General features: G+C 38.8%; 1 protein-coding gene and 1 non-coding gene across 7 annotated transcripts in view; both read right to left on the reverse strand.

Moving 5' to 3' along the window:
- The window catches only part of NRIP1 (nuclear receptor interacting protein 1), a 99972-nt gene extending 74142 nt beyond the window's left edge, over positions 1 to 25830 (reverse strand). For 3 of the 6 annotated variants that reach the window (XM_038581240.1, XM_038581244.1, XM_038581245.1), the window contains exons 1-2: positions 25484 to 25794; positions 6030 to 6111 (exon numbers count right to left, since the gene is read on the reverse strand). The gene's annotated coding sequence lies outside the window, so the exon portion shown is untranslated. Of the gene's footprint in view, positions 1 to 6029; positions 6112 to 23477; positions 23857 to 24537; positions 24595 to 25483 lie in introns of those variants that run through there. The other 3 variants (XM_038581243.1, XM_038581241.1, XM_038581242.1) reach the window with 3 other exon arrangements.
- LOC119867136 lies at positions 2738 to 2890 on the reverse strand. Its single transcript, XR_005382502.1, has one exon. It is a non-coding gene; the product is annotated as a small nucleolar RNA SNORA62/SNORA6 family (small nucleolar RNA).
- Positions 25831 to 27222: the final 1392 nt, after the last annotated feature.

Below are 27222 nucleotides of genomic sequence, written 5' to 3' on the forward strand. Positions count from 1 at the left end.
ACATGTTACCTTTCATAGGCATATACACATCAATTTGATAAACTACTTTCAACTAATTCAAAATATCAAAATGTATTATTATAATATATACAACTGAAGATCTTTGTTTTCTCTTGATTTAAATGTTCTCCGCCCCCAGAAAATTCTCAAAGGCAAATTTCTGGGAGGGGAAAAAAAGTGTAGCTTCTCTATACATTCAAGAAATATTTAATCAATACTTAGGAGTTCCTTCTAGATGCCTATCACTGAACAACAATTTTTAAAGGTATAATTGATTTACAAAATGCTGTTACAACTTGATGAGTTTGGAAATAAGTATACACTCATGAAACTACTGCCATCGTCAATGCCATACACATATCCAACACCTTCAAAAGTTTTTTCCCCACTCTCTTTATTTTTTGTGTGATTAGAACACTTAACATAAGACCTACCTCTTGGAGTGGCTCAGTGGTTAAGTGTCTGGTTGAGGCTCAGGTCATGATCCTGGGATCAAGCCCCACATCAGGCTCCCTGCTCCTCTCCTTCTGCCCTTCCCCCAACCATTCTCTCTCTCTCTCTCTCTCTCTCTCTCTCTCTCTCTCTCTCTCTCCTCTCCCCCCCAAAATAAATAAAATCTTAAAAAAAAAGACCTACCTCTTAGCAAATTTTTAAATATAAAATACAGTCTTGCTAACCATAGGTACTGTGCTGTACAGTAAATCTCCAGGATTTACTCCTCTTACATCATTTAAAGTTTATACCTTTTGACCAAAACCTCAGTTTCCTCCTTACAGAATTCCTGGTAACCACCATTCTATTCTCTGCTTCTATGAAGTCTTTCTGGATATAAGTGCAAACGTGTAATATTTGTGCTCCTGCCTAGTTTACTTTACTTACAATGATGTCCTCTAGGTTCATCCATGTTGTCACAAATGACAGGGTTTCCTTATTTTTTAAGGTATGGAAATAAATACTGCATTCTCTTTATTCATTCATATGTGGATGGACATGTGGGTTGCTTTCATGTCTTGGCTACTGCGAATAGTGCTGCAATGAATATAGGAGTGAAGGTATCTCCTCAAGATCCTGATTTTAATTTATTTGGATATATATCCAGAAGTAGGATTACTCGATCAGATGACAGTTCTTAATTTTTTGAGGAACACTCTACACTGTTCCACAGTAGTTGTACCAATGGATGCCCAGGATTATTCTTGGTTCTTTCAGATGTACTAGTGATGAGCACAACATAAAAAGACTCCTGCCCTCAGGGAGCTTTCATTTTAGAAGAGGAAAATAATCAATGAGCAATCATTTTATAAGATTAATTTCATGGCAGTCTTAAAGGTGATAAATGCTGTAGAAAAAGAAAGGAGAAGAGGCTTCCACTTTGAGTGGCCACCAGACTAGGCCTCATTAATAAGATGCAGATGGCCCTGTCAGCAAATACAAGAACTTTAATTTTACTACAACCAAGACAAGGGCTTTTCAGCAGAAGGATGATTTTCATTTTTAAAAAGTAGCCATAATATGCACTATTAGAACGGGGTGTCAAAAAAGTAAAGTTGAGTTCTTTTAAAAAAGAAGAGGTAAGTATTATTAAAGAAGTTAGTGGACAGGACTATGAAACAACTACCTCCAATCCAGAACCCAAAATAACAGCTAACATATATAATTATGTCAAGTATTGCTAAAGGTGCCCTGTCCCTCATGACAACTCCATGTGTGACCACATTCGAAGGTCAATAGTACTTTATCCATATTCTGAACTCTAAAAAAGCTTAAAGCAAGCCAATTTAGTAGTAAAATCTGACCTGAGTTCGTATGAGATAGCATATGGTTCTTGATTTATCCTACTTGGCAAATATATACATGAAGAAACATTAACCCTCAAAATGTAGGTAACTTTAAATATCCTAATTAATGAAAAATCATTATAGGTACATCTATATGTATACATATAACCTTTTTTAACTGTCCTATTTTATGCAGGAGATAGTGGAGTTACATCATTCCGTTTACCACATTCAAATTAAACCAGCCATGCTTTAAAAATAAATTTTTTTAAAAAAAGGAAAAAAGCAACAAAGATTAAAAACCTATCCAGCATAAAACCTAGAGTAAGATGGAAGATGTGAACCTGCCGTTACAGATTTTGATTTTACAGTTAAAGACATGTATTTTCCATACAACATGTCCCCTAAACATTGGATAACTGCTTTATCTGATGTTCAACCAAAGAAAATGTCATTTATTCCAACACGGAAGGAAAAACAGGTAGTTTGAGACATATACTGAAAGATGGTATATTAGCTTTTGACACAGCAGCTTTCTATTGGATTTTAAAGGATAATTTTTTCAAGATTTATTTATTTTTGGGAGAACAAGAGCAGAAAGGGGAGAGGCAGAGAGAATCTAAAGCAGACTGTGTGCTGAGCATTGAGCCTGGTGAGGGGGGCTGGGAGCCTCGATCTCAGAAGCCTGAGATAACAACCTGAGTTCAAACCCAGAGTCGGAGGCTTAACCCACTGCACCACCCAGGCAGGTGCCCAGAAAGGATAATTTTAGCTAGATATGGATTTGACTAAAGCCTTGTCTTTTAAAACCAAGATGTAATTCTGTAACTGTGCTGTCAGATATGGTAACCTATAGACACATGTGGCTATGGAGCATGTGAAAAGGGACTAGTCTGTCTTTTTAAAATTTTTATTTTTTAAATGTTTATGTATTTGTGTTTATATTTATTTACACACACACCTGCAGCAAGAATTACTATCAAACTCATTCACTGGGCCAGAGACCCTTGTGGTGTTAGCCAGACTTGCCCCTCATGTAACACAACACTACCCTACACTTGAGTTCACTGGCCAGGCTGTGGCCTCAATTCCAAGCTCTAACAATGAATAGGAAAGGTGACCAGTTTAAATTGAGATGTGCTCTAAGTGAAAATATGCATTGAATTTTAAAAACTTATTAGGAGAAAAATGTAAAATATCTCACAATTTTATATTAATTATGCAATGAAATAATATTTTGCTGATAATGGGTTAAAGAAAATATTTTATTAATTGCTCAGTTTCTTTTTCCTTTTTTATGTGCTTACTGGACAATTTAAAATTACACTGTACTTTTATTTATTTTTTTTTACATTGTACTTTTATTGAATAAACAGCACTGTTCTATAGTAAAGACTAAGAAGAAGATCTGACATAAAATTTCTCAAGTACTTATGCTCTAAAATGCATAATTTCACTTTACCAAAAAGATTAACACAACACAGATAAAGGCAGAAAGAAAGATTCATCAGAAATGCTAAAGTAAGTTTTTTGTAACTCAAGAGTATATAGTTTTAGATATTCCAAAGGTATCCCAATATTCAAGAATAAAATAAAAGCTTCATGTACAAAATGTCCAATTTATTTTAAAATCATTTTTTCAATATTTCCACAGTAGTAGGTATATATATAAGGAAGGTTTTATGTCCTCCTTTCCTTCCGTAGGGTTAGGACAGATCTAAGTTTCACAGATCAAATACATACCATGCTGACATCAGAAAACAGGCAACTTATTTTAAATAGATGGTAAAATTTCATACCTCCTAAAAAACAATTTTAGAGTTTACATGAAGTTAGAGAAAAATTAGTCTGTATCACAGTATAAGCTATCATTAAGAAGAGATACACTAATTGACATTTCACAAGTATCCTTAAAAGCACTCCAAGTATGTATCATACTAAAGTTAGACATATACATACTCCATGATTCAGCAGTTCCATTCCTGTGCATATACTCATCAAAAATGAATGCTTATGATATGAAAGATATAAAAAAAAAATTCATGGCAGTCTTATTTGTAGCCCCAAATTGTTAAGATATTCAATATCCATTTATAGTAGAAAGGATAAATGGTGGTATAATCATACAAACAAATACGGACAATTGGGGTGGGGTACAAATAAAAAAAAAAAAACAATACATGGGTGACTCTCAGAGATGTAATGTTGATCAAAAGACTCAGACACAAAAGTTCATATTATATGATTCAGACACAAGAGTTCATATTATATGATTCTAATTGTATAAAGTTCAAGAACAGGCAAAACTAACACATAGTAAAAAATGCCATAGGCTGGTTTCTGTTGAACAGAAGTAGTACTGCCTAAGACAGACAGTCTCCTGGGATAGTGTTAGTTATGCTGGGTATGCTGTGTGGAAAAAAAAAAAAAAAGAAGAAGAAGAAGAAAGAAGGAAAAAGAAAAATCACTGAACTAGCAAGTAAGAGTGCCTGTTTGACTACATGAAATTATGGCTTGGTAAAAAGTTTGTTTTCTTTAGGAAACTTTTTTTTAAAGGGCCTTAAGTATTTTGAGTGAGTTTCAAAAGAATTACTTAAAACCAATTCCTATTTTGAATTTACATAAGAGTCTGTCTACTTAATCCTACAACTAAACTTAATTTATTTGCAGTTTTTAATCAAAAATAGTAACGAGTTCAACTTTATTCAAACATACTCTTAATTTTGAGATTACATGATAAACTTTCATAAATGGAGAATTCATAATGACCTTAAAAGTTTAAGAATCCTTTGTATAACTAATAAACTATTTGAATGTATCGTCAATATTTCCTTGTCATAGTAAATTCTTCGATTTAAAAAGATACCTTTCCATGCTCATGGATTAGAAGAATATTGTTAAAATGTCTATATTACCTCAAACAATATATACATTTAATGCAATCCCTATCAAAATACCAATGGCATTTTTCATAGAACTAGAACAAAAAAATTCTAAAATTTATACAAAAGATCCCAAAATGCCAAAGCAATTTTGCAAAAGAAAAGTACAGCTGGAGGTATAATTCCAGACTTCAAGTTACATTACAAAGCTATAGTAATCAAAAGAGTATGGTACTAGCACAAAAATAGACACATAGATCAATGGAACATAACAGAGAGCCCAGAAATAAACCCACAATTATAGGGTCAATTAATCCTTGACAAAGGGGCAAGATTATGCAGTGGGAAAAAGACAGTCTCTTTAACAAATAGTGTTGAGAAAACTGGACAGCTACATACAAAACAACGGACTAGACCACTTTCTTCCACCACATACAAAATGCACTCAAAATAGATTAAACCTAAATGTGATACTTGAAACTATAAAAATCCTAGAAGACAGCACAGGCAATGAGGTCTCTGACATTGGCCACAGCAATATTTTACTAGACACATCTCCTGAGGCAAGAGAAATAAAAGCAAAAATAAACTATTGGGACTACATCAAAACAAAAAGCTTTAGCAAAGTGAAGGAAACAATCAACAAAACTAGAAGGCAACCTAGTGAATCATGTGAAAAGATATTTGCAGATGACATATGAGATAAAGGGTTAGTATCCAAAATATACGAAGAACGATATAACTCAACACCCAAAAAACAATAATCCAATAAAAGATGGGCAGAACACATAAGCAGACATTTCCCCAAAGAAGACATCCTGATGGCCAAAGACACATGAAAAGATGCTTGTCTTCACTCATCATCAGGGAAATGCAAACCCAAGTTACAATGGGATATTGCCTTACACTTGTCAGAATGGCTAAAATCAAAAACACAACAAGCAACAAGTGTTGGAGAGGATATGGAGAAAAATGAACCTCTTAGGTTCTGTGGAAAACAGTGCAGAGGTTCTTCAAAAAGTTAAAAATAGAACTACCTACCTTAGGATCCAGTAATCCCATTACTGGGATGCAAGACTTGATCTCATAACCCTGAGATCATGACCTGAGTGAAAATCAAGAGCTAGACGCTTAACCAACTGAGGTACCCAGCCACCCCCCAAAACCAGATTTCTTTTATTGACTTACAAAAAATTCTGAATTACCCATATTGAAATATATCCCTCTCCTCCATTTTAAACATCAACTAGTTAATCAATATCTGAAGCTTAAAGAAAAATAAATAACAAAATGCAACATAATTTTCTTTCTATAATTGAAAAGGCTTAACTACATTTTAAAAAATAGAGCAACAGACAAAATACAATACCTTCTGGATGTGTTTCTCCTGACTGTTAAAATAATGGGTCCTGAGAACAGAGTTCTGAAATAGCTCACAGTCCAAAAACTCCCTGAAAATTAAGAAAAATAAATATTACTTCAAGTGCATCTTATCTCAAAGAATTTCAGTGGCATGTTTTACAAGGAAATCTTAACTACTAAAATAAATTATCTTAAAAAATAACACAAAAGATGTAAAATAAAAAATAGTTTTCATTATACATGCTTTCCTTGGGCATAGCTGTTGACCACAACTGATGACCCATTATAAAATTATTTACCAAAATATACTGTCTTTATATACATAAACACTATCACCTATTCTCAAGGTGAGAAGTTAATGGTGATGAAGAGAAATTCTGATCAAGGATTCTGAGAGAAAAGGTATTAGGATTATTTGGTAGTCAATACAGAGTTTGAACCACCTCTTTTTTTCCCTCTCTCTAGATCACCAGGAACAAAAAAATGTTAAACTGAGAATTAGAAGCCTTCAGATACAGAATGACATCAACCATATAGGAAAGTTCATAACTCCAGAAATAAAAAAGTAGGTGAAAAGTTTTGACCAGCAAGAGACACAGCCTCTACTTTAATACTGTGGTGGCAGAGGAGGCTTTATATTGATCAATAGGCTAATGGACAGTGAAGCTGGTTGGTGATAAGGAAGGCGTGATGCAGATACCCTGATTCCATTATAGCAACTTCGACTTCCCAAAATAAAGGAGCTACTTTTCATTGTTATTTCATTTTACCCGTACCTGTCAGTTTCCCTAAAACCATACAGGGGAACCAAACTTCTTTTAGTAATGCTTTCTCAACACCCTACCAAAGCAGGCTCTTTGACCATTGTGCTTCCAGATCATTTTCTCTGCCTCATGCTTACTATTATTCTCATTGTAATTGTGAACCAACCCTTTATTCATCTGTGAATCCTCCAACACTTAACATGGTGCAAGGCCAAGAGCTGATGTGCAGTAAGTACCTACTCAACAAAGTGAATCTTAAAGACTTTATCAATTAATATGCCATGCTGAAGTAAGAATAATCCATAAAAGGAAAGAGGGTAATTATACAGGTCAACTACAATGAAGAGTAGCTGCCCTTCTTCTAATTACTTCTCACACACACACACACACACACACACACACACACACACACACACATATATATACACACAGTTCTTCATCAGCAAAATTCTTCTAGTATCTATGTCAATGCTCTCCCAACCCTTACAATCAGCCTGGTAGGATAGCAGATCTCCTTTCTGAACCAGGACTCTAATCATGCTGTCTGAGGTCCTGCACCAACTGGCATGATAACTGGACATTAACACAAATCCTCTAAGCACATACATCAGCTGCTCCTAAGCAACCCTCCATCAGCAGCAGGAAATGTCTCCTACATGTATGAGTCAAAGATACCTAGAATCATAACTAAGGGTAGAATGTTCCCAAAATTTTACAAGTAGACAGAAGGTATCATCTTAAAATAGAACTATAACTATTAGAAATAACAAACAAACAAAAACCCTGAAAAGACCTCCCAGTGGTTTAAAGAAAAAAAAAAAAAAGCATTATCATTTCCTATTAGGACATTACTTTTTCAGCAGCTAAATAAAAACATTACCAAATCATTTTATGTAATAAAATTTAACCTTATTTTGACCTTCCTCATAAAGCAAACAAATCTCTCTATCCAATAAGGTTCCATCTGAACTATGTAAGATGATAAGCAATACCTTAATTGCATTCATTTACATGACTTTGAAACTATTCTGGGCTGAAGTCACTGACTGCAAGGTCACAGCATACAAAAAAGTAAAGTGTACGTAATTTGCTGAGGAGGAATGATCCACTTAGAATGATAGCACCTTCTCCCTCCCTCATTAGAAGATACCAAATGCTTAATGCAATCAACAGGTGCAGAGTTCTCTTTTTGAAACATATTACATATATACACACTGATTTTATAACTATAAATATATAGATATACTCAGAATATATTTTAGAATAAGTTCATCATATAATCAGTCTGCTTAAATAGAGGTAAAAGACAATCCACTAGCATTTAAAATCAAAAGATGAAACAGAGCTATTATTTTTTCCATTATCTCATAAAATTTCTAACAACTAAAACTCAGATAACAAAGTTATAATAATTTTTAGGACAATAACTACAAACACAGGATCTAAGGTATATTAAGAGTTACTGCTTTCACGTTTTATAACCTAAACAAGCGTATGTTCAACTATTTTGCTTAGAGAAGCAGACTTTACGTGTCTCAAAGTCAGTAATACAACATTAGTAAAAGGAAGGAAATACAACAGACAGAAATAGACTATCACAGATTATAAAAGGCTATGTATATTCTTTGAAAACCTCAGAATATATCAAAACACACAAAAACAAGTTAACCCACCGGAATATTTCCCTGTAGTCTTATCAAATTCTAACACAAACTGGAAAATATTGGTACTTGAGTTTACTGGAGAAAAGAAAAGGAAACTAAAATAGGATCTAGGGGTGCTTTAAAAAGGTTTATATTATTAGTACAAACGGAGAGCAGCAAATATTTATTTCAGGTTTTATATATCATCACCAGAATATTCATTTAAGAAGTTTCTGTCCAGAGGTGCCTGGACACCTAAGTCAGTTAAGCACCTGACTCTTGGTTTGGGCTCGGGCCAGGATATCAGGGTTCTAAGGTTGAGTACCACGTCAGGCTTGCACCAGATGAGGAGCCCGCTTGGGACTCTTCTTTCTCCCTCTGCTTCTCCCTACCTCCTCTCTCTAGCTCTCAAAAAAAAAAAAAAAGTTTCTGTCCATTAAATTAGATAAATCTCCCACGATTAATTTACTAACCAAGTACTTTTATACGACTCAAGCCAATTTTTGTAATTTAAATGAGTCAGTAAAAGAGAAGCAACACTATTATAAAATGTATGCTTCTTTACCTTCTCTACCCTCACAGAAGGGCAAGACTTTTTTTCATGCAAATCTCTATTAGATCCAAAGAGTTTCAAGTGATGCTCCTCCACAAAGAACACAAGGATAAATATATATTTATTCAAGTACCATATTCCTAAATAAACCCCAATACCAAAATGTGACTTTGTCCTTTTTAAATGAGAAATAAAATATCTCAATTTTTCTCTAGAAGGTAAGCCAATTCACTTTGGATTAGCTTAGCAGTTAAATAAATGCATACATATGTCGTTAAAAGTATTAGTTACTATTACGATCCACGTGATATGTATAATTTGTATAACTATATAACAGGCAATCGATGGTTCATATCCTATGACAAAGATAAAAGCACGGGGGCCTATCAGAATCTTCTAATATTGTTTCCAATATTCTTGGTCACATTCTTACTTAAATCTCAGATGGACAATAATTTTCTGATAAAGATGATAACTTTTTGTTATCTCTAGAACACTTCCCCTTTATCCACCCAAATGACCACCGAATGTCATGTGTTCCTACAGCTCATTGATTACAATCACAATAATCTAAAATTCTATCTTATCCACATATTTAGGATCTTCCTCTTCTTGGATATCAGAACATGTTAAAGCCAATTTTTATAGCCACAATCTAGCCTTTGTGTAACTTTAAATGGGCTACAACCTTGAACTGAAAATGAACTATATTAATGGCATCACTCTTACATCTCTCAAAGAAAGAAAGAAGTCTGAGCCTAGGTTCAGATACACTTCATTTTAACAACATGCATCAATCTCAGGTGAGCCTAGTGAATCCTGCCTACAAAGCAAGTATGCATGCATGCATGTGCACGTGTATATGAGCCTCTTCCATTTTCTCTTTTCTTTTCCGTTTCCTCATCCCCAGGAGGTTAATGAACAAAATATGACACTTTTTAAGTATTAAATCCTGGACTGACAGGGTTGCTCAGATAACACTCAGAAAAGCACAACGTGACTCAATCCGTAAGGAACATGCCAAAAACACTCCATAAAACCAAGTGTATCTAGAATATGCCATATCTCTATTTGAAACACCTGCTAAGACTATGTGACTTCACAATTCCATCTAGGAAACAGTTTTCTTCTTCTCTCACCTGTTCCCCCACCCATCTTGCATTCAACTCCATAAACAGCAGTAATCCACCATTATAAAACAGTTGACGGTTAAAACAATGAGCCAACGAAGAAAGTACAATATTCTATAACTGACATTTACTGCATTGGCCTTGGACTTCTAATCTTTACCAGACGGGCACACAAATCAATCCATCAGCTCATAAAGGTGTGCTTTTTTAACCTCTAAAACAGATGGGATTGGCCAGAAGTGTCTGGCATGTCAAACTGCTAATCACTGCTGCCCTTTGCACAAAATAACCCACTTAAGTTGAGGCATGGTTGCACTGTAACCGACATTAGTCTGTGGGAAACCCATTTAACTGTCACACACTCCTGCCACTCCTGCTCTCCCTTAATTAAGCCTAATGCCTTATGCTTTGACCTTTTGTTCTAGCCTATTAACCCTATCTAGTACAAGTTCAATTATGTTAAACTAAAAACTTTGCTGTAAAATATTAAATGCCAACCTCAAAAAATCATAAGGGACATCCTCCCAGCCCTTAGTTCTATGCACCCTGTTACTCCATGCATGCAACAGTAAAACCTCATTTTTGAAGTGATACTGATTCTTACAGAGTTGAGAAGAACCGAATTATGATCCTAGTCCACCCTTATTTTAGAAACTGAGGCCAGAAAACATTTAACGACTTGCCCATTTCATAGCTTTAGCTGAGCCACAATGAAATCTATCTCATCACTAGCTCTAATCCTTTATTCTCCAAGGTATTTCTTTTTTTAAATTTTTTTTTTAATTTTTATTTATTTATGATAGTCACAGAGAGACAGAGAGAGAGAGAGGCAGAGACATAGGCAGAGGGAGAAGCAGGCTCCATGCACCGGGAGCCTGATGTGGGACTCGATCCCGGGTCTCCAGGATCGCGCCCTGGGCCAAAGGCAGGCGCCAAACCGCTGCGCCACCCAGGGATCCCCTCTCCAAGGTATTTCTGATTAATAGTTAAACCAACCAATGGTTGTTAAGGATACTAATATTTTCACCACAAATTTCTATCTTTCACCACCCTCTAGCATGCAATACACAAACTGGCCTAAAGCAAAATAAATGAGCATGTGAATAGACCTCAGAACTAATTTCCCAAAACACACAAAACTTTCTATCCCCTCGCTATTTTTTTCTTTTTAAAAGTAACAATGATCATCAAAAACTGCTAAATTCTGCAACACTCAAATCTAAGGCAGTATGTATGAATACAATTTTTTTTTCTTTTCTAATGCTTCATCTAAGTATTTAACAGAGAAAATGACTTAAGCTACAGAAAGCAATTACAACTCACAATTTCTCCCCAGTGGACAAATTCACAGCTGGATATCTTTAAAAATAGCTCTATTTTACACCTATATGTATAAGGATTGCTGTTCACATCTACCAGAATTCCAAAATATAAAAATAAAAAACTTTGAAATTCACTGTAAAATGAAATCAAATGTAGTCCAAACTAACATGCTGTCATCACTGAGGTATTTTAGTTTTAGCATATAGCAATGTGTGTTATTATTCCTCTATTTTCTTCACACAGCTAGAAAAATTTTCTTTTACTATTCTCACTGTAACACATGAAAATAATTTAAAGATCAATAACATCTAACAAATTTTAGATTTCCACCTGTGATTCTTGTGAGAAAACATATATTAATTTCAGATTTTCAAAAGATTAAAAGTCAGATTTTAATTTTATCCTTATTGTTGACTGCCCAAAGCCCATTTACCTATTTTCATTATTAAGCAATACTCTCATTTTACTGGAACCTTACAGGTTAAGGTAACACACCATTTATTGGAATGTACAGTAATTTTTTTTCTAAAGATTTTGTTTATTTATTCATGAGAGACACACAGAAAGGAGAATGTATAATAATTTTTAAAAGAAAGATCATTCAGAGTTGTACTAAAATGATGAATAAATCCAGTGAGGGAATTTATTATGTTTTAAGCGGTAAGAAAACATGGTATCGAGTTTAAAACCCAAAGTAAATGTGTTCATGCTATTAGAATGACACCTTCAAAGGAAAGTGTCACTTGACATTATCAGAAGGAATATATATGAGGATGTATAAAATGTCAAATACGTGGATGGATGAGTAGCCAGAATTAAAACAAACACTTGTAGCAGGGACAATTACCAGTAAAATAATGATTCAGCATTGTATTCACCTTTTTTACTGCAAAGGAAAATGCTGTTAATTTATATGAGACACCATGTCTTAGTTATAAGAGTCAGTTCATGAACATAGAAATTAAGTCTGATTCTCTGTTGAGGAATCCTACTTTGGAAAATTTATACTACTGTATAGAACTCATGCATTCTTTAACAATGAAAGGCAAAGATAATTCAGTTAATCAGGATAAATCATGATGAAAGCACAAAGTAGAATATATCACATAATTAGTAAATGTGCTTATTTTTCTACCCTTTTACCTTGGACAATAGTCTACTAGCCTACATATCTTTTTTTGCTATGATTTATAAGAATGTGACATATAAAAAAATATATGAGCCATGAGAGGAGAAGTTTTTTCTGTTTACAAAAGATACCGACTTCTAAACATGCATGAAGTTTAGTAAAACACTTTGTCTTCACAAAGCAAGAAACTGGGTTAAAGTTATTTTAAGAAGATTTATGAAATCTCAGTGTTGCAAATATATATCCCAGATTACCTATACATTTCCTTTAGCATTTGAAAATCACTAGTTTAGAAATTTCTTAGCTCCATTTTAAAATAAACTTCTTTACTACCTTAGCATTATTAATCTAGTTGAACATAATCATGTTCTAACAGAAAATTCACCTCCAGAGAAGAGCAATTGCTAGTTAAAAAAATAATAATAACAGAGAGGCTTCATATATTACTTAAGTCCCATAACTTAGTAAGGTTTGAATCAAGTCATTCTTAATGGCAGCTAACTTTTAGATTACTGAACACCAAAATTAACTCTAGACATAAAATTCTGAAATACTTTCATCTTTCCAACCAGTCAAATCCAATGTGAGTAAATGTGTCAAGCTAGTATATCTTTACCACTACTATTAGCTAGTAAGTTTTCTTAGCTTTGGAAATGAAGCTAAGGAGACTACCTATAAGGCTCTATAAAAAATGTTGTTTCCTTAAAAAATACTTAAATGTTGCCCCCAACGGTTTTGCTAAACATGTTTTCAAATAGATTGTACGTTGTGTATTTTTGAAGAAACTTAGCATTACAAAACAACTTTAAGTGCCACGTATTTATAACGTCACCATTAATTTCACCTTTTCCTTCATAATTAATATGCCTGGAAAGACGATGATAAATTTTAAGGAAGAATTGTTATTCCTTTTAGAAGTCTTTATTTAAATAGTCTGAAGAAAAAAAATGTAGAATAGCAATTACTATGAATTAGCTATACATAATAATTAGTAGTTGTTACATATAAATACATAAAGGCTCCATTCCTAACCCCCCAAAAGCCAGATTTTACCAATAAATTGGGATTGGTATGGTTCAATTCAACTAATGTTTGTAACAGCCTTCTATGTGCCAGGCACCTACAGTACCAACAGTACACTGATGAATTAGCTCCTATTCATGGAGCTTACAATCTACTAAGAAACACAAATGTTAAAGAAGTCTGGCTATTGCAATCAGGGGTACAGAGAACTGGGACAGACAAATCTGATCTTGTTGGAGGCTTGGGGACTATAGTGAGCATCTATTCTCTCTTGCCCACTGGCCCAGGAGTGAGAATATTCCTTTCCAATTTTCTGGCTAAAACGCAGTTTGTGACCATATAAGTGACTACCTTAGGTTTCTTTTCTCTTGCTCTCATTTTAGAGGGGTGGATCTAGATGCACCTGGTTCAGGGCACATTACACTAGTCCACACAGTGCCATCTCATCTTGTTACCCTTTCACAGGAGAACACTGAAACACTGTCCATGACATTTGTATTATATTCCCAATTGAGCTGATAGACCCAACTACCTGCACTAACGATTTTATAACATTACTCTTTAGTGATAACTAGAGCTGACCTGTAGTTTGATCCCACTGGTCAACTAAAGGTACCTGACTCTGTTAATCTACAAACAGAAGTTTCCCTACTGATTTTTAAATAGAACTCAAAATGTATATAACATGTAGAAACAAAGCTGCTGCACGAATAGATGCGCACCTGTACTGTAAAACTTGTTTTTAAATTCTCAGCCTAGAAAGTACATTCTAAGTACTAGAATACATGAATCACAAGACTGTTCTGAAGACCATATTTCAGTAGCAAGGAAGAAAATAGACTACAAAAACTAGGGGGATGTGGTTGGCCTTGTCTCACCCCACTTCTCAAGACTGTCTTTCTGGAATCATAAGGTCAGTTTGGACTTTACTGCTGGATCCATTACCAAAGGTTATTAACTATTTCTTAACATGTGGTACACAAGCCCTCTTGCTAAGACTGCCTTAAACAAATGCAAAGTGTGAAATAAATTAAGACTTGAAAAAAAAAAAAAAAAGACTTGATTTCTTATCTTGGGTTTACCCAACCACTAGCTGTCAAGTTTTAGAATTTACCTAAATTCTCAGGGACTCAATTTCCTCCTCTACATAAATTCTCAGGGACTCAATTTCCTCCTCTGTAAAATGCAAACAATACATGTTTTGGAAATTTTATTTTTATTTTTTCAAGTTTTTATTTAAATTCCAGTTAGTTAACATGCAGTGTAATATTAGTTTCAGGTACAATATAGTGATTCAACATTTCCATACAACACACAGTGCTCATCACAGCATTAACAATGACAATAATGTTGGAAGATAAGAAAGTATTTACCCCGTTGTATCACAAGTATACCCTGGCAATAAAAAAATTAAAAAAAAAAAAAAAGGACAAGTGAGAAATTGAGAAAACAGGGAAAAGAGGAAACAAAAATAAGAGAAAGGCGGATCAAAAGAAAAAAGTGTGTAAGTGCCAAAAAGTAGCACTTATCACTATTTGAGTTATAGTTCATATCAACTACCTATCCTGTGTGATCTTCCATTAAGCAAGATGCCTCTATAATCCAACTTGCTTGAAAATAGGGAACACAAAATACCTCTATGACCAATATACTTAAACCTGGAGCAGCCATAGCTTTTATCAAATTTCCTTCCAATCTGAAAATCTAAAAATTCTTTGTAATTACTTCAACTTGTGAAAGCTAAAGCAAAAAAAGAAAGAAAGAGAGAAAGAAAAAAAGAGAAGAAAGAGAAGAGAAGAAAGAAAAGAAAGAAAAAGAAAAAGAAAAGAAAGAAAAGAAAGAAAAGAAAGAAAGAAAGAAAGAAAGAAAGAAAGAAAGAAAGAAAGAAAGAAAGAAAGAAAGAAAGAAAGAAAGAAAGAAAGAAAGAAAAAGAAAGAAAGAAAATATGATGCTGATTCAGGTCCGTCAAGGATTACTAGGATGATAGGTAAGAGCAATGTTCTACTAACAAAGCAAACAATGCATTGGTTTGTTTTGTGTCAACAACACCAAACATATGGATATTGGGAAAGAACTAAATGGTGAATACAGAATTTCCATCTTCAATCCTTGGCTTCAAGGAGATTCAGTCTATCAATTAAATTTTTTAAAAGGTATGAATGGGTTAGGGAAATAATATAACCACATATCTGAACTCTAGAAAGTGGGGGGTGGGGGAGTGTTTTTTGTTTTTTTCCCCCAGATGGCTCACTTACAGTTTCTCTCTTATTTGGCCAGATACAATATATTCTCTTAATAAAACATCATAGTAAAACATTTCTTTGCAGCTTTTATAGAAGCCCTTTTGTTTATCCAACATTTACTTGGCAATTCCAAATCCAAAGCACACTAGAAAATATGTACATGAGCCTTATTACTCATCCTTGTGTCTCCAATATAGTTTTAATTTGACTGTATCTTTTAGCGTAAAGGGAACCACTTGGCTTCTTTTGAGTTCCAAATTCCATAAATTTTAAATGAGTTAAGTAAAAAGAGGTGGAGAGATTTATAAACAATGAACAATAGAAGAGCATTTCTGATGTATACTTAAAACTATGCTATATGCCACAAACCTCCCTAACTTAAAAATCTCTTTCCATAGTCTACTCCCAAAATGAAGTCAAATGCTCATCTTTCTATTTCCACTTCCTTCTGATAAATTCACAATCCCATTACTAAATTCCTCTTCCTATCAAAGAGACTAGTTTATTAGCATAACGTAGTCTTTAAAATAAAATTATAGTGGGTGAAGATAGGGCAATAAAACAAATTCATGTCAGGAACTGTTACAGTCAAGAATTGTAACTTTTCAATCAGGAAGAGCTAGGGGTCTGAATTTGTGGCAACTGCTCTTTGAAGTAGACAAACATAATTAGCCTTGGGAATACCTGGATTAAGACCATGACAAGGTATTTTAATGAATTATATCAAGACACATAGTTGCTTTCTCTGCCTCACAGAACTCCACAGTAATTCTGTGATATACTTCACGAGGGTTAGCATCTGAGGAAGGAAATGAGTTTGCATGGTTACCCTTGTTGTCTACATTTCTCTTGAGAATTAACAGCAAATCCTGCAGAATTATCGACTGGAAACAGAGTGCCTTTCTCCTGAGACTGGTCTGAGAATCCAGGCTGGGCAGATTTGGAGGTGCTGCATGAGTTCTGTGCCTATCAAGTTTGGGAGCAGGATTTTTGGTGACTTTTTAAAAATCAAATAGAGACTGGTTCTCTCTTAAAAAGATGGCATATTCCAATGAAAAAGCAAATTATTATCAATGAAATTAACTGTGCAATCTCAAGAATTTCTGGGATTCCTGGGTGGCTCAGCAGTTGAGCATCTGCCTTTGGCTCAGGGTATGATCCCGATCTGAGGATCAAATCCCACATCAGGCTCCCTATGAGGAGCCTGCTTCTCTCTCTGTCGGTGTCTCTGCTTCTCTCTCTGTATCTCTCATGAATAAATACATAAAAATTATTTAAAAAAAAGAATTTCTCAGACTAGTTTTATTTGTAAATAGAGAAAATGACACCTAAATGTCACATGGAAACTGTAAAGCAGCCAGCTCAATGCCTGGACAAAGCAGTTGCCCCCAATTCCTTTTTTCCTGTTATTTTCTCAATAAAAAAGAAAAACACAAAAAAGGGCAGCTTTTCTATATTCTAAGTTTTTACCCTATCATGTCTACTCTTCTTCAAACCACAGGCTTGGGTACCTGGGTGGCTCAGTGGTTGAGCATCTGCCTTTGGCTCAGGTCGTGATCCCAGGGTCCTGGAACAGAGTCCCACATCGGGCTCCCCGAAGAGAGCCTGCTTCTCCCTCTGCCTATGTCCCTGCCTCTCTCTGCGTGTCTCTCATGAATAATAAAATAAAATAAAATAAAAAGAATTTAAAAAAAAACCCACAGGCTCGAAATCTTTACTGTTTACTGACAACAGCATACATTGATACACAGAATGAGAATTCAAGAACTTAGAAGTCCAACTAATCTCCTTGTTCTATACTCTACAGATGTTGCCCAGAGAGATAAAAGGACTTTCCCATTATCTATATCATACATTGTCATAGCAGCAGATCCTAAGCTGGAAAAGTACATGTAGGATAACAAAACAAATATGTAAAAATTTGTTTTTCAAAAATCAAACTTGAGCCTAATGACCCATTGTGCAAATACTCCTTTTACAAGAAAAAACTGCAACTGTGATTAATTCATTTTGAGGATGCGTCTTATTATAACCTATTTGGGAGGGGTTCACACGTTTTCTAACACCTTTTCCTGGTGCTCTCCACCTTCTTCTGTCCTCCCTCCTTTCCTTATTGTATTTCTTTTCCAGTGTATACATCTACCATTCTGCTGTTGTAGATTACTATAAATTCATAAATTCAAGAATCAAAAAAAAAAAAGTATCTAAGAAAGTATGCTTTTCAAAAGCCAGTTACACGGACGCCTGGGTGGCTCAGCAGCTGAGCATCTGCCTTCAGCTCAGGGCCTGATCCTGGGGTCCCAGGATCGAGTGCCACATGGGGCTCCCTGCAGGTAGCCTGCTTCTCCCTCTACCTATGTCTCTGCCTCTCTCTGTCTCTCATGAATAAATAAATAAAATATTTTAAAAAAAGAAAAAGCCAGTTACAATCCCTTAAAGATTTCATTTCTTTCAAATTCTGGAGAGATCCCTCAAGGGAGAAGACCCTTTTTTGTTTTGAACTTCTAATTCTCAAATTTGGATTATGTTCTGTCAGGTGTCAGCTCTCTTATCTACATTATGTCATTAAATCAACACAATAATCATAAATGCTACTCTTATTTTTAAGAATGCATATAAACATAGTTTCCTAACTGTTACAATGCTAAATTATCATCTAACTTTTTTTTTAATCGCAGTAACATAATTCAAGATGTTCACAGGTTGCAGACAGTATGGGCAAATTCAACAGTTAAAAGCACACAACTACAAGGAGAAGCTAGCGTAGCCACTATGGGACTTAAGCTTTCCTTTTTATCTACCTAAAGCTCATCACCTGACTTTTACCCCGTATCCTCACGTAGCTAGTAAAGAAGGTAAAAGTAAAATAAGACACCCCAGTAACAACAGGAGCTCCTAACTCCTTACTTCCTAATTTGTCCTCAATTCATGAGCAAATTACAGATTTGAAAATAAGGAGTAGCCCTATCATTTAACACATGACTAAAAAGAGAACTTTCTTAATTAGAAGTCCAAGCGCAAGAGACTCCTTTCCATCAAAGTTCTGAATAGACACCAACATCAGGTCAGTAAGAGTTGTCCTGGTCCTCGTGGTATCTTAAGCTGATGACTCAAGTTCCCAGCAGGCTTCTAGTTTAATATTTCTTGAAACACCAGGCTTAGTCAGAGTGACCTGGAATTTAAGGCAAATGAGGGTCTCTTCCTTTCATCCTTAAAGACATTTTTGCTAAATGACGCAAAGTTAAAGAGGCAAGATGAGTTTTAATTTAGAGCTTTTATTCCCTAAGTTATAAGTCAAAAAATTTCCTGGGGAGAATGAACCATGCTAGCTCTGAATTTCAAACACAACTATCAACCCTGTCAGAGGAGGAATTCTATTTCCAAATTTCTTAACAAAATGCCTCTTCCCCTAGTCCTATTTATTAAAAGAGGAAGGAGAGATGGGAAGGAAGGGAGGGAAAGAGGAGAGGTCAAAGGAAAAGGTGGAGGAGGAGAGGGAGGGTGGAAGGATGGATAAAGGGAGGAATGGATGTCATAAGCACCCTCCTAGCCAAAGGTTCAACACATTCTGGAGTTATTCTGGAAATTAATTCAACCAAAAAACAACCCACATGAATTACCCAAATCAGCTTAATTACCCATAACATTATCTTCAAGAACAATCTATCTTAAAATCTGGTAAAGACATTTAAAAAAATCTTAATACTACTAATATAGTGCAGTCCTTTTTTTTTTTTCATAACTACATTCTTGAGTTGCCAGTCTCCTAATAAATTCTTTAAGTCTGCTTCTCATTATAGTATTCCTAGAGTTCTAGGCCAAATGTTATCCCTAGCACGGTTTAAGGTATTAATTTTAACAAAATGCTAATACAGTGGTAAAATGTGCCACATTTTTCCCTCTTTCTTGTTCTTCTCAATGTTTGATGAATGAAAAGAAAATCACCTTGTTTCAGGTGTACTGATACCCTAAAATACCACAAGTTTTGGAATGCTTTATTTGTAATATTTGCAAGACAGAACTTCCAGGTTCATAATGCACAGTGTGTACTATTACAGTGACAACAGTTAGTATAACATCCTATTATTTCAACAGCTGTATTTATTATGAAAAATTAAAACTACCCTTCATAACTGTAGTAAGGTGAAAGGAAAGGTCTGTTCTAAATGACCTCTAATTTTGAGAATCCTAAACATTCACTATCCATCAAATTGAATGTTAATTTTCAAGGAATTGGAAAATAACAGATGGGCATTTATGCCATAGTTTGTGAAGAAATCCTGGTAAGACCTCAGATGTCTCTTAGTTACAGTTTTCCCCTGCCCTTGATAATATGCTTAAAGGAAACACTCTTTCTGTAGTTATTTACATCATTATCTTTATCAGAAATCATATGAAAAGGGTCTCTAGTTCACCACCCAAACCTCAGCACTGTTTCCCATGTTGAGTAAGACCCTTAGAAATCACAAAATCTTAAAAGAATAAAGAAAAGGTGATCTAAGACGAATTCATTTTCTTCCAAACTGTAACTCCTGGTTCTCTTCTGGTACCCAGTTTTGATCTTCCACCTTAGATACACTTTAGAGACGTTCAAAAGCAAAGTGTGCAAAGGCACAAATGGGGAATTTGCTGTTTTTCCCCCCTTCAAACAACCACTGTTTATATAATATTGCTGCCCTCATAAAAGGGAATCCATTACCATCAGCAATTCATGTCCCTGCTTCAGCATCAGATGCAAACGGGATACGGAAACAAGATCTCTCTCCTCCATTTACTTTTTGTTCACTCCAACCTCTGGACATATTCCTCAGTTCCATTCCATTGGCCTGCTTCATCATCTGACACTCCTGAGTTTTACCTTCTCAAGTCTTAATGACCCTCCTGATGTTGTAGTTCTTTGATTGTTCTGGTATCTAAATACTATAGAAGGAGTTTGCCCATTAACCCTCCCCCACCAAAGCAACCTAAGGAAATGAATCTTCAACAATTCAATTCACAGATTCGAACATATCCTGAAGTCCCTCGCCCTGCCATATTCTGTTGCAGATGTCTGACTTTTCGATGGTAATCAATGTGCTTTTTGGTAATCAATATGCTTTTCATAAAAATATGTCCTCGGTTAGAACTCATGAGTACTGGGGCTTTATTAAAAGAGCAAATGCTTCTTTCCCCAGTCTTCATCCACAAAAATGGTAAATTGGTATTTAAACAAAACAAAATGCATTAGCCACGTGAAGGGGCATATGGAAAAAACACACAGTAAAGAAACTGTACCCGCCGCAGCCAAGAAAGGAAGCTACAAATGAAGGTGATTCTCATAAAAGAACACACCCCAAAATGCAGAAGCTATTTATTTTAGAAAAGGGGGTGAGAGATGAGAGAGCAATACAGAGAAAGGTGAAATACTGACAGATAAAGTACAATTCTTCTCTATTCACCTACACTCTAAACACTAACTGTATCCAGCAATCTAAAGTTTGAAAGACAAAACTGAACCTATCACAATTTAAACCGAACAATATTTTCTTGATGAAAATTAGATGTGTTGGAACTTATTTTTGGCCGAATCATCTTTTAACCTGATACACAAAACTAGTATTGCTCTTCCACAACACTTAAAATACGAGCTTTTGAGTTTCTTACAATCTGCAAGGCTTAAAATCAAAAGCTTAATCCCTTTAGCATCATATATCCCAAGCCACTCCGATTTAAAATTACCTTCTCTATCATTGCCTCCTAGTATTGGTTTGCAATGGAATCTGTACAATTAATAATAACCTTCTTCCCTCTCATCTTTCTAGAGAGCCAAGGATGACATATCTTCTTATCTCCCTACTTGTTCCATTAGATTGACATATTTTGCCTCATCTGTCACCTTCCATAAAACTCTGCTTTCAGATATGAGTTAATTCATTTTTAGTTGTCCTCAATGTTCTAAAATAGTGATGTTTGATAGAATTAATACAGTGCTCTAGTTCTCTCTGTTCAACTGGTACTTAATTAAAGATCTTGGAGGCCATCTTTCTCTCAGGTTACACCATTTAAAGAAGGAACGTTACTTCCTCCAGACAATGTGATAAGCCACATGGCACTAAAGCTGCCATCCCCAAGTCTCCCATTTAACAGATTGCTTTACCATGTATAAACTACCAGCAAGACAGATTACCACTTTATTTCACACTGATTTACTTTTCACATCTCTGAACCGTTAAGTCTGCTTTGCCTACATTCTCTCTTACCTTTTGAATTTCCAGAGTTTCTGGAGTTTTAAACACTCCCTTACACTTTTCTTACTGCTTTTGTTTGAGGTGGACCTGGAAAAGTCCTAATGACGTTTAATCTGCAAGATTTCTTAAATACCCTGATAACGATGCAGAGAGATCTTGAAGCAATGGGAGAACTACCTTGGAGCACAAACCGAAAATTCCCTGTTTTAAATTCTTTTGAATTAGTATCTTTTGGAGAAAAGCCACTCAACTTGATATGTCATAATTTTCATTTCTAAAGGTAGCATGGATAATTTAAATCGGCACATGCTATTTATTACACAAATAATTGTTCTCTTGGATGGCCTTCGAACACTAGCACTTCTCAATCATGTTTTGGTTATACTGGAGCCACAAGAGACGTGTCAATTTAAGCAAGCTTTAGGAGCAATAAACTAACAAACAGACTCTAGGTGGTGGTATAGGTTATTTTTTATCATGATGTTTTGCTCTTAAAACTGAAAGAGTCAGGAGAGTATTTAGCCTCTTTTACAGACACTTGATTGCAAACTTACAATCTTTCAGGGTGCTTAAATTAGTAAAATCCAAGTTCTACAGAGTTTGGGAGATAAATGCAAGGAATGGATCTAAGTCCAGTTTTCCCACAGACATTAAACATGGTTTTCAATTGCTTCAAAAGCACTGTAGAGATCTCACTTGAGTAAAGCAAACAATGAGCAGTTCTCTCTCTCTCTCTTTTTTTTTTTTTTTAATATGTATTGAACTGACAGTCTTAGGGCACTTTCAGAGGTAAGTACGGAAAGAGGTATTTCCCCCACCAGACTGAATGAAGCGGACTAGAGTTAACTATCCCTCAGTCTGCAGAGGAGTAGCTGTTCCATTGACTGATTCTTCTTCTTTGTCTCTAGGAACTAATTCCAGACAGAGAAAAAGTTACTACTGGTGATGAAGCCACTACTTTCTGAACCAACTAAACCCAACTGACATTACCAAACCGCCGGACAAAACCAAAACAACTTATTTCTAAGTTGAAAAACATTTCAACACACTCTAGGCAGCAACCCACACTTGGGCGCCAAGCAATTGAAACATTACTTGTTTAGAAAGTCCACTTATTTCAGTGTCTCTTCCACGAAGGTAGCAACCTGGTTACTAAACACTGAATAATCCGTCGGGAAAATACACCCACTTGCTAAACCTGTGATTCACTAATAAGCAGGTTCCATGGAATTCATAACTTTAAAGAATGAATTACCAAAGCCTTCTGCTTCACAAATCCCCCACCCCCAGAAATGCAAAAGCATTCATCGTATAGATCCCAACAACCATTTTCACTTTGGACATCAACAGACGGTCTTTCTTCCCCTAAAGACAGTTTTTCACCCCCCGCACGATCTCACGATTTAATCATTTACATTACCGGAGACAAACTCCAACTCAGCCCCACCGGCTGAGTGAAAAGTCCCTGTAGCTAGGGACGTCTTCCTTTTCGTCCGAAATAAAATAGCCTATTAAGAAATGTAACGCAAAAGTACTCATCACTCTGTTCTTCTTTCACTATCTTCAGCAGCCAATTAAACCACTAATAGGATGGGAGATGGGACCGCCTGTAAGGCTTCAGAGATCAACATGTGTCAGACTCCCAGCCTGTTGGCCCGTGAGACACAGTTGATTCCTTTGTTCCTTCAGACTGCACAGCAACTCTTGGTGGAAATTTGGAAACTACTTTGGAAAGGACGGGAGGGTTTGTAGAATATTTCCAGGGAAACCGTGCATAAAACAATATTCACTAGTAGCTAAGGAGGACACAGATAAGAGGGGAAGGAAGCCTCCCAGGACCTCCGCAGGGCTCACCCCAAACGCGAGCCCCGCTTGGGGCTCAGGGGGAGTGATGGGTGAGGCCTCGGGTGCAAAGAGCCTCGCCCTCGGGGGAGGGCTGCGGCGGGGGCGGGGGCGCAAGGGCCGAGCGGCCGGGCCCGGGGGCCCGGGCAGGGCCAGGAGAGCTGTCCCTGCTCCTGATCACTTTTCTTGGCCCGGAATCCAGCGAGCGCGCCGCGCCGGCAGGCACCGGGCGGGAGGCGGGAGGCGGGGGGCAGCGCCCGGCGCCGCCCAGGTCGCCCCGGGCTGCAGGACCCGGAGCCGCGCGGCCACACGCGCCCGGGCTCCGGGCCGAGGGGGCAGCCGAGCGGGGCGCGACCGCCGCCTCCGGGGAACCCACCGTGAGCCCGGGGCCAACTCCGCAACTTGCCGGGCCGGCCGCCTGGGCCCCCCGAGGTCCCGGGAAGACCCGGCGCCGGCAGGAGCGGCGATGCCCCCGCCCGCCCCGCCGCCCCGCCGCCCCCGCGGCCCTGCCCGCCGCCGCCGCCGCCGCCGCCGCCGCCGCCGCCGCCGCCGCCGCCGCCGCGCTCCCGGGCCGTTTCCGGCGGCGCCCGCGGCAGCTCGCGGAGCTCCCGGCGCCCCCGGCCGCGGCCGCCACTCACCGGAGGCCGCCGCGGCTCCGCGCCCCGAGCTCCGCCAGGCTCCCGCGGCTCCGCGCCCGCCGCCCCGTCCTCCGGCGCCCCGGGAGCTCCGCTCGCACGAGCAGCGCCGCCGAGCGCAGGGGCGGCCGCGGGCCACGGGCGGGCGTGCGCGGGGCCGGTAGTCCCTCCGCCTCCGCCTCCGCCTCCGCCGCCGCCGCCGCCTCGGCCGCCGCCGCCGCCTCCGCCGCCGCCGCCGCCGCCGCCGCCGCCGCCTCCCGAGTTCGGGGCTCTGCTGCAATGTCTGCGAGGCTGACTTTGAGCGCCTCGCTCGCCGCCCGCCCGCCCGCCCGCAGCCGCGCTCCTCCCTCCGCCGCCGAGTCCGCCGCGGCCCGGTCCCTCCCCTCGCCGCTCCACGCCATTCAGCTCTTCAGCCAAGTTTCTTAACCCTTTTCTCCCCCTCCCTCCCATGGCCGCCGGGGCAGGGGCAGCCTCTCGGGGCCCCGCAGCTCGCGCGAGCCGAGCCCCCGCCCTGGGCGCCCCGCGGCCGGCGGGCGGGGGCTGCGGGCGCGGAGGCGGCGGGAGGCCCGCGTCGGGGAGGGAGGGCCGGGGGCTGCCCGCGCCGCCCCCCCGGCCCCCGGCCCCCGGCCCCCGGCCCCCGGCTCCGTGCCGCCGCCCCTGCCCGGACAGCTGCCCCCCGGCCGGGGGCTCCCGCCGCGACCCGGGCCGGGGGCTCGCGCTGGGGGGCCGGGGCAGGCGGCCGGCACCGTCCCCTGGCGCCGCACGACACGCGCTCCGCGGCTCCCGCCCGCCCGCAGCCTCCCCGCCCGCATCCGTGTGTCCTGCTTCACTGGGGGGGGGGGGGGGCGGGGGCGCCAACTCCGGGCCGCGCGGACCCCACGCCGCAGCCCGCGGGAGGCCCCCAGGGCCCGAGGGGGAGCGGCTCCGAGGGCGAGGCTGGGAGGGAGACCTGAGGAGCGCGCGTCCGGCTCCTCGGCGGGCGTAGGACCCAGGAGCAGGGCTTCTCTCCGGCTGCTTTGTCACCGCGAAGTCCCCGGCGAGCCCGCCAGCCAATCTCCAGCATCCCGGCCAGAATCCGACCCTCTAGCAGCCCAGGCAAAAAGAGCAGGGCTGCCACCTCCTCGGCGGCCCCGCTCTCGGCTCGGTCTCCCGTACGAGGTGACAATTACATCACGAGGCCGTGGCGGCCGCGCCGGGGAGCCTCCCGGGTTCCTGCGGCCGAATCTCGCCGAACCCGCCTCTGAACTGGGGGGATCTGGGGTGGCGGCGAGGGAAAGTGCAGAGGAGACAGCGTCCTACGAACCGTGATTCCTCCCCCCACCCCTTGCCTTTCCTGCTTCAAAACCTTACCCCCAGTGCGCCCCCGAACACCGTAACTGAACTATTAACACCCCTTCCACACCTCCCCAGACGTCAGGTTTCTTTCTGACTCTAGCATCTAGCAGTTAGTAACTCGCCGTGAAAAAAAAAAAAAAAAAAAAAAAAATTACCAGGGGAACTGAATGTCATCGCCGAAATTGTTTTTTGCTTCATTAAAACAAACATAACAAACCAAACCAAAACAGAAACGCTGAAGTACAGCTGAACCCCAACCTCGACTCCGAGAGGGCATGCCTACGGTAAAGCACATTATACAAAACTTGAGTGAATGAGGCACTCCATTCTTATATATAGGTTTTCATACCCTTAAGAATTCTATGACATTTGGAAATAGAGTACTTAAACACCAAAAAACCCACTATCCTAGTCATGAAACAGTTTTCTATGCCTGTTATGTAATGGCTGTGCTGTGCATTTAAAATTTCATTTAACCTTTCAAAATATGAATGGAAGTTCTGCCATACCTTCAAATCTTAAGAGTGAAAGCAACGCTAAAGATAAATCCACCACCTAGCCCAGTGCTGGGCACAGGGTACGAAGGGTTTGCTGAATGGTGATGGTGCATTTTAGAACAATTATTTTACATCACCCTAGTGATTCAACTGTGCAATCTGTTGCCATCTTATATAGTTTACACTTCATAGGATGACTTATTGTGTGTATGTACCATAGTTTGAAATCTGCTCAAGGCAACTTAGTCAAGCCGGCTGTTCTACATGCATCATTATCTAGGGTTGATGCAAAGCGAACTGTTCCAATTAAGTGATGATCAGCAGAACTGGCATCTGGCCCTTTAAGGAGTCAAACTTCTTTAAAAACAACAACAACAACAACACTGTTAAGTGCTATACAAAGATTTTCTAAAATGGGTTATTTTTTTTCTTAAGCAGTTTATTGGACTTCATTTGGCTTTTCTTGAAAATTGAGGGTTAATATTATTAAAAGTGTTTACTGTGGTAGGTTGTAGTGGATTCAACGAATACATCAAGTTTCTATTCTACATCAGGCTTCTTCCTAGGTGTTAAAAGATGCTCCCAGGAGGTACATACACCATTAATGCACTGAAGGACTCTAGGATGTTAGGACTTAGTGATTTTTTTTTTTTTTTCTGCCTTTTGTAGTTCCTCTATTCCCCTTCGCTGACAATCTGTTGGCCTTTTTCTCTGTTGCCACAGCGGGCCTGTCTCTAATATTTTTCTCCTCTTCTGATTGGCAGCTTCTGGTCTGGGGCAGACTGGGAATCTAGATAACCTCCCTTGTCCCAATTCAGTAAAGTAAAACTAAATAGGTCCTATAAGAAACTGATGT

The sequence above is a fragment of the Canis lupus genome, chromosome 31 (assembly GCF_011100685.1).
Source record: "Canis lupus familiaris isolate Mischka breed German Shepherd chromosome 31, alternate assembly UU_Cfam_GSD_1.0, whole genome shotgun sequence".
Lineage (NCBI taxonomy): Eukaryota > Metazoa > Chordata > Mammalia > Carnivora > Canidae > Canis > Canis lupus.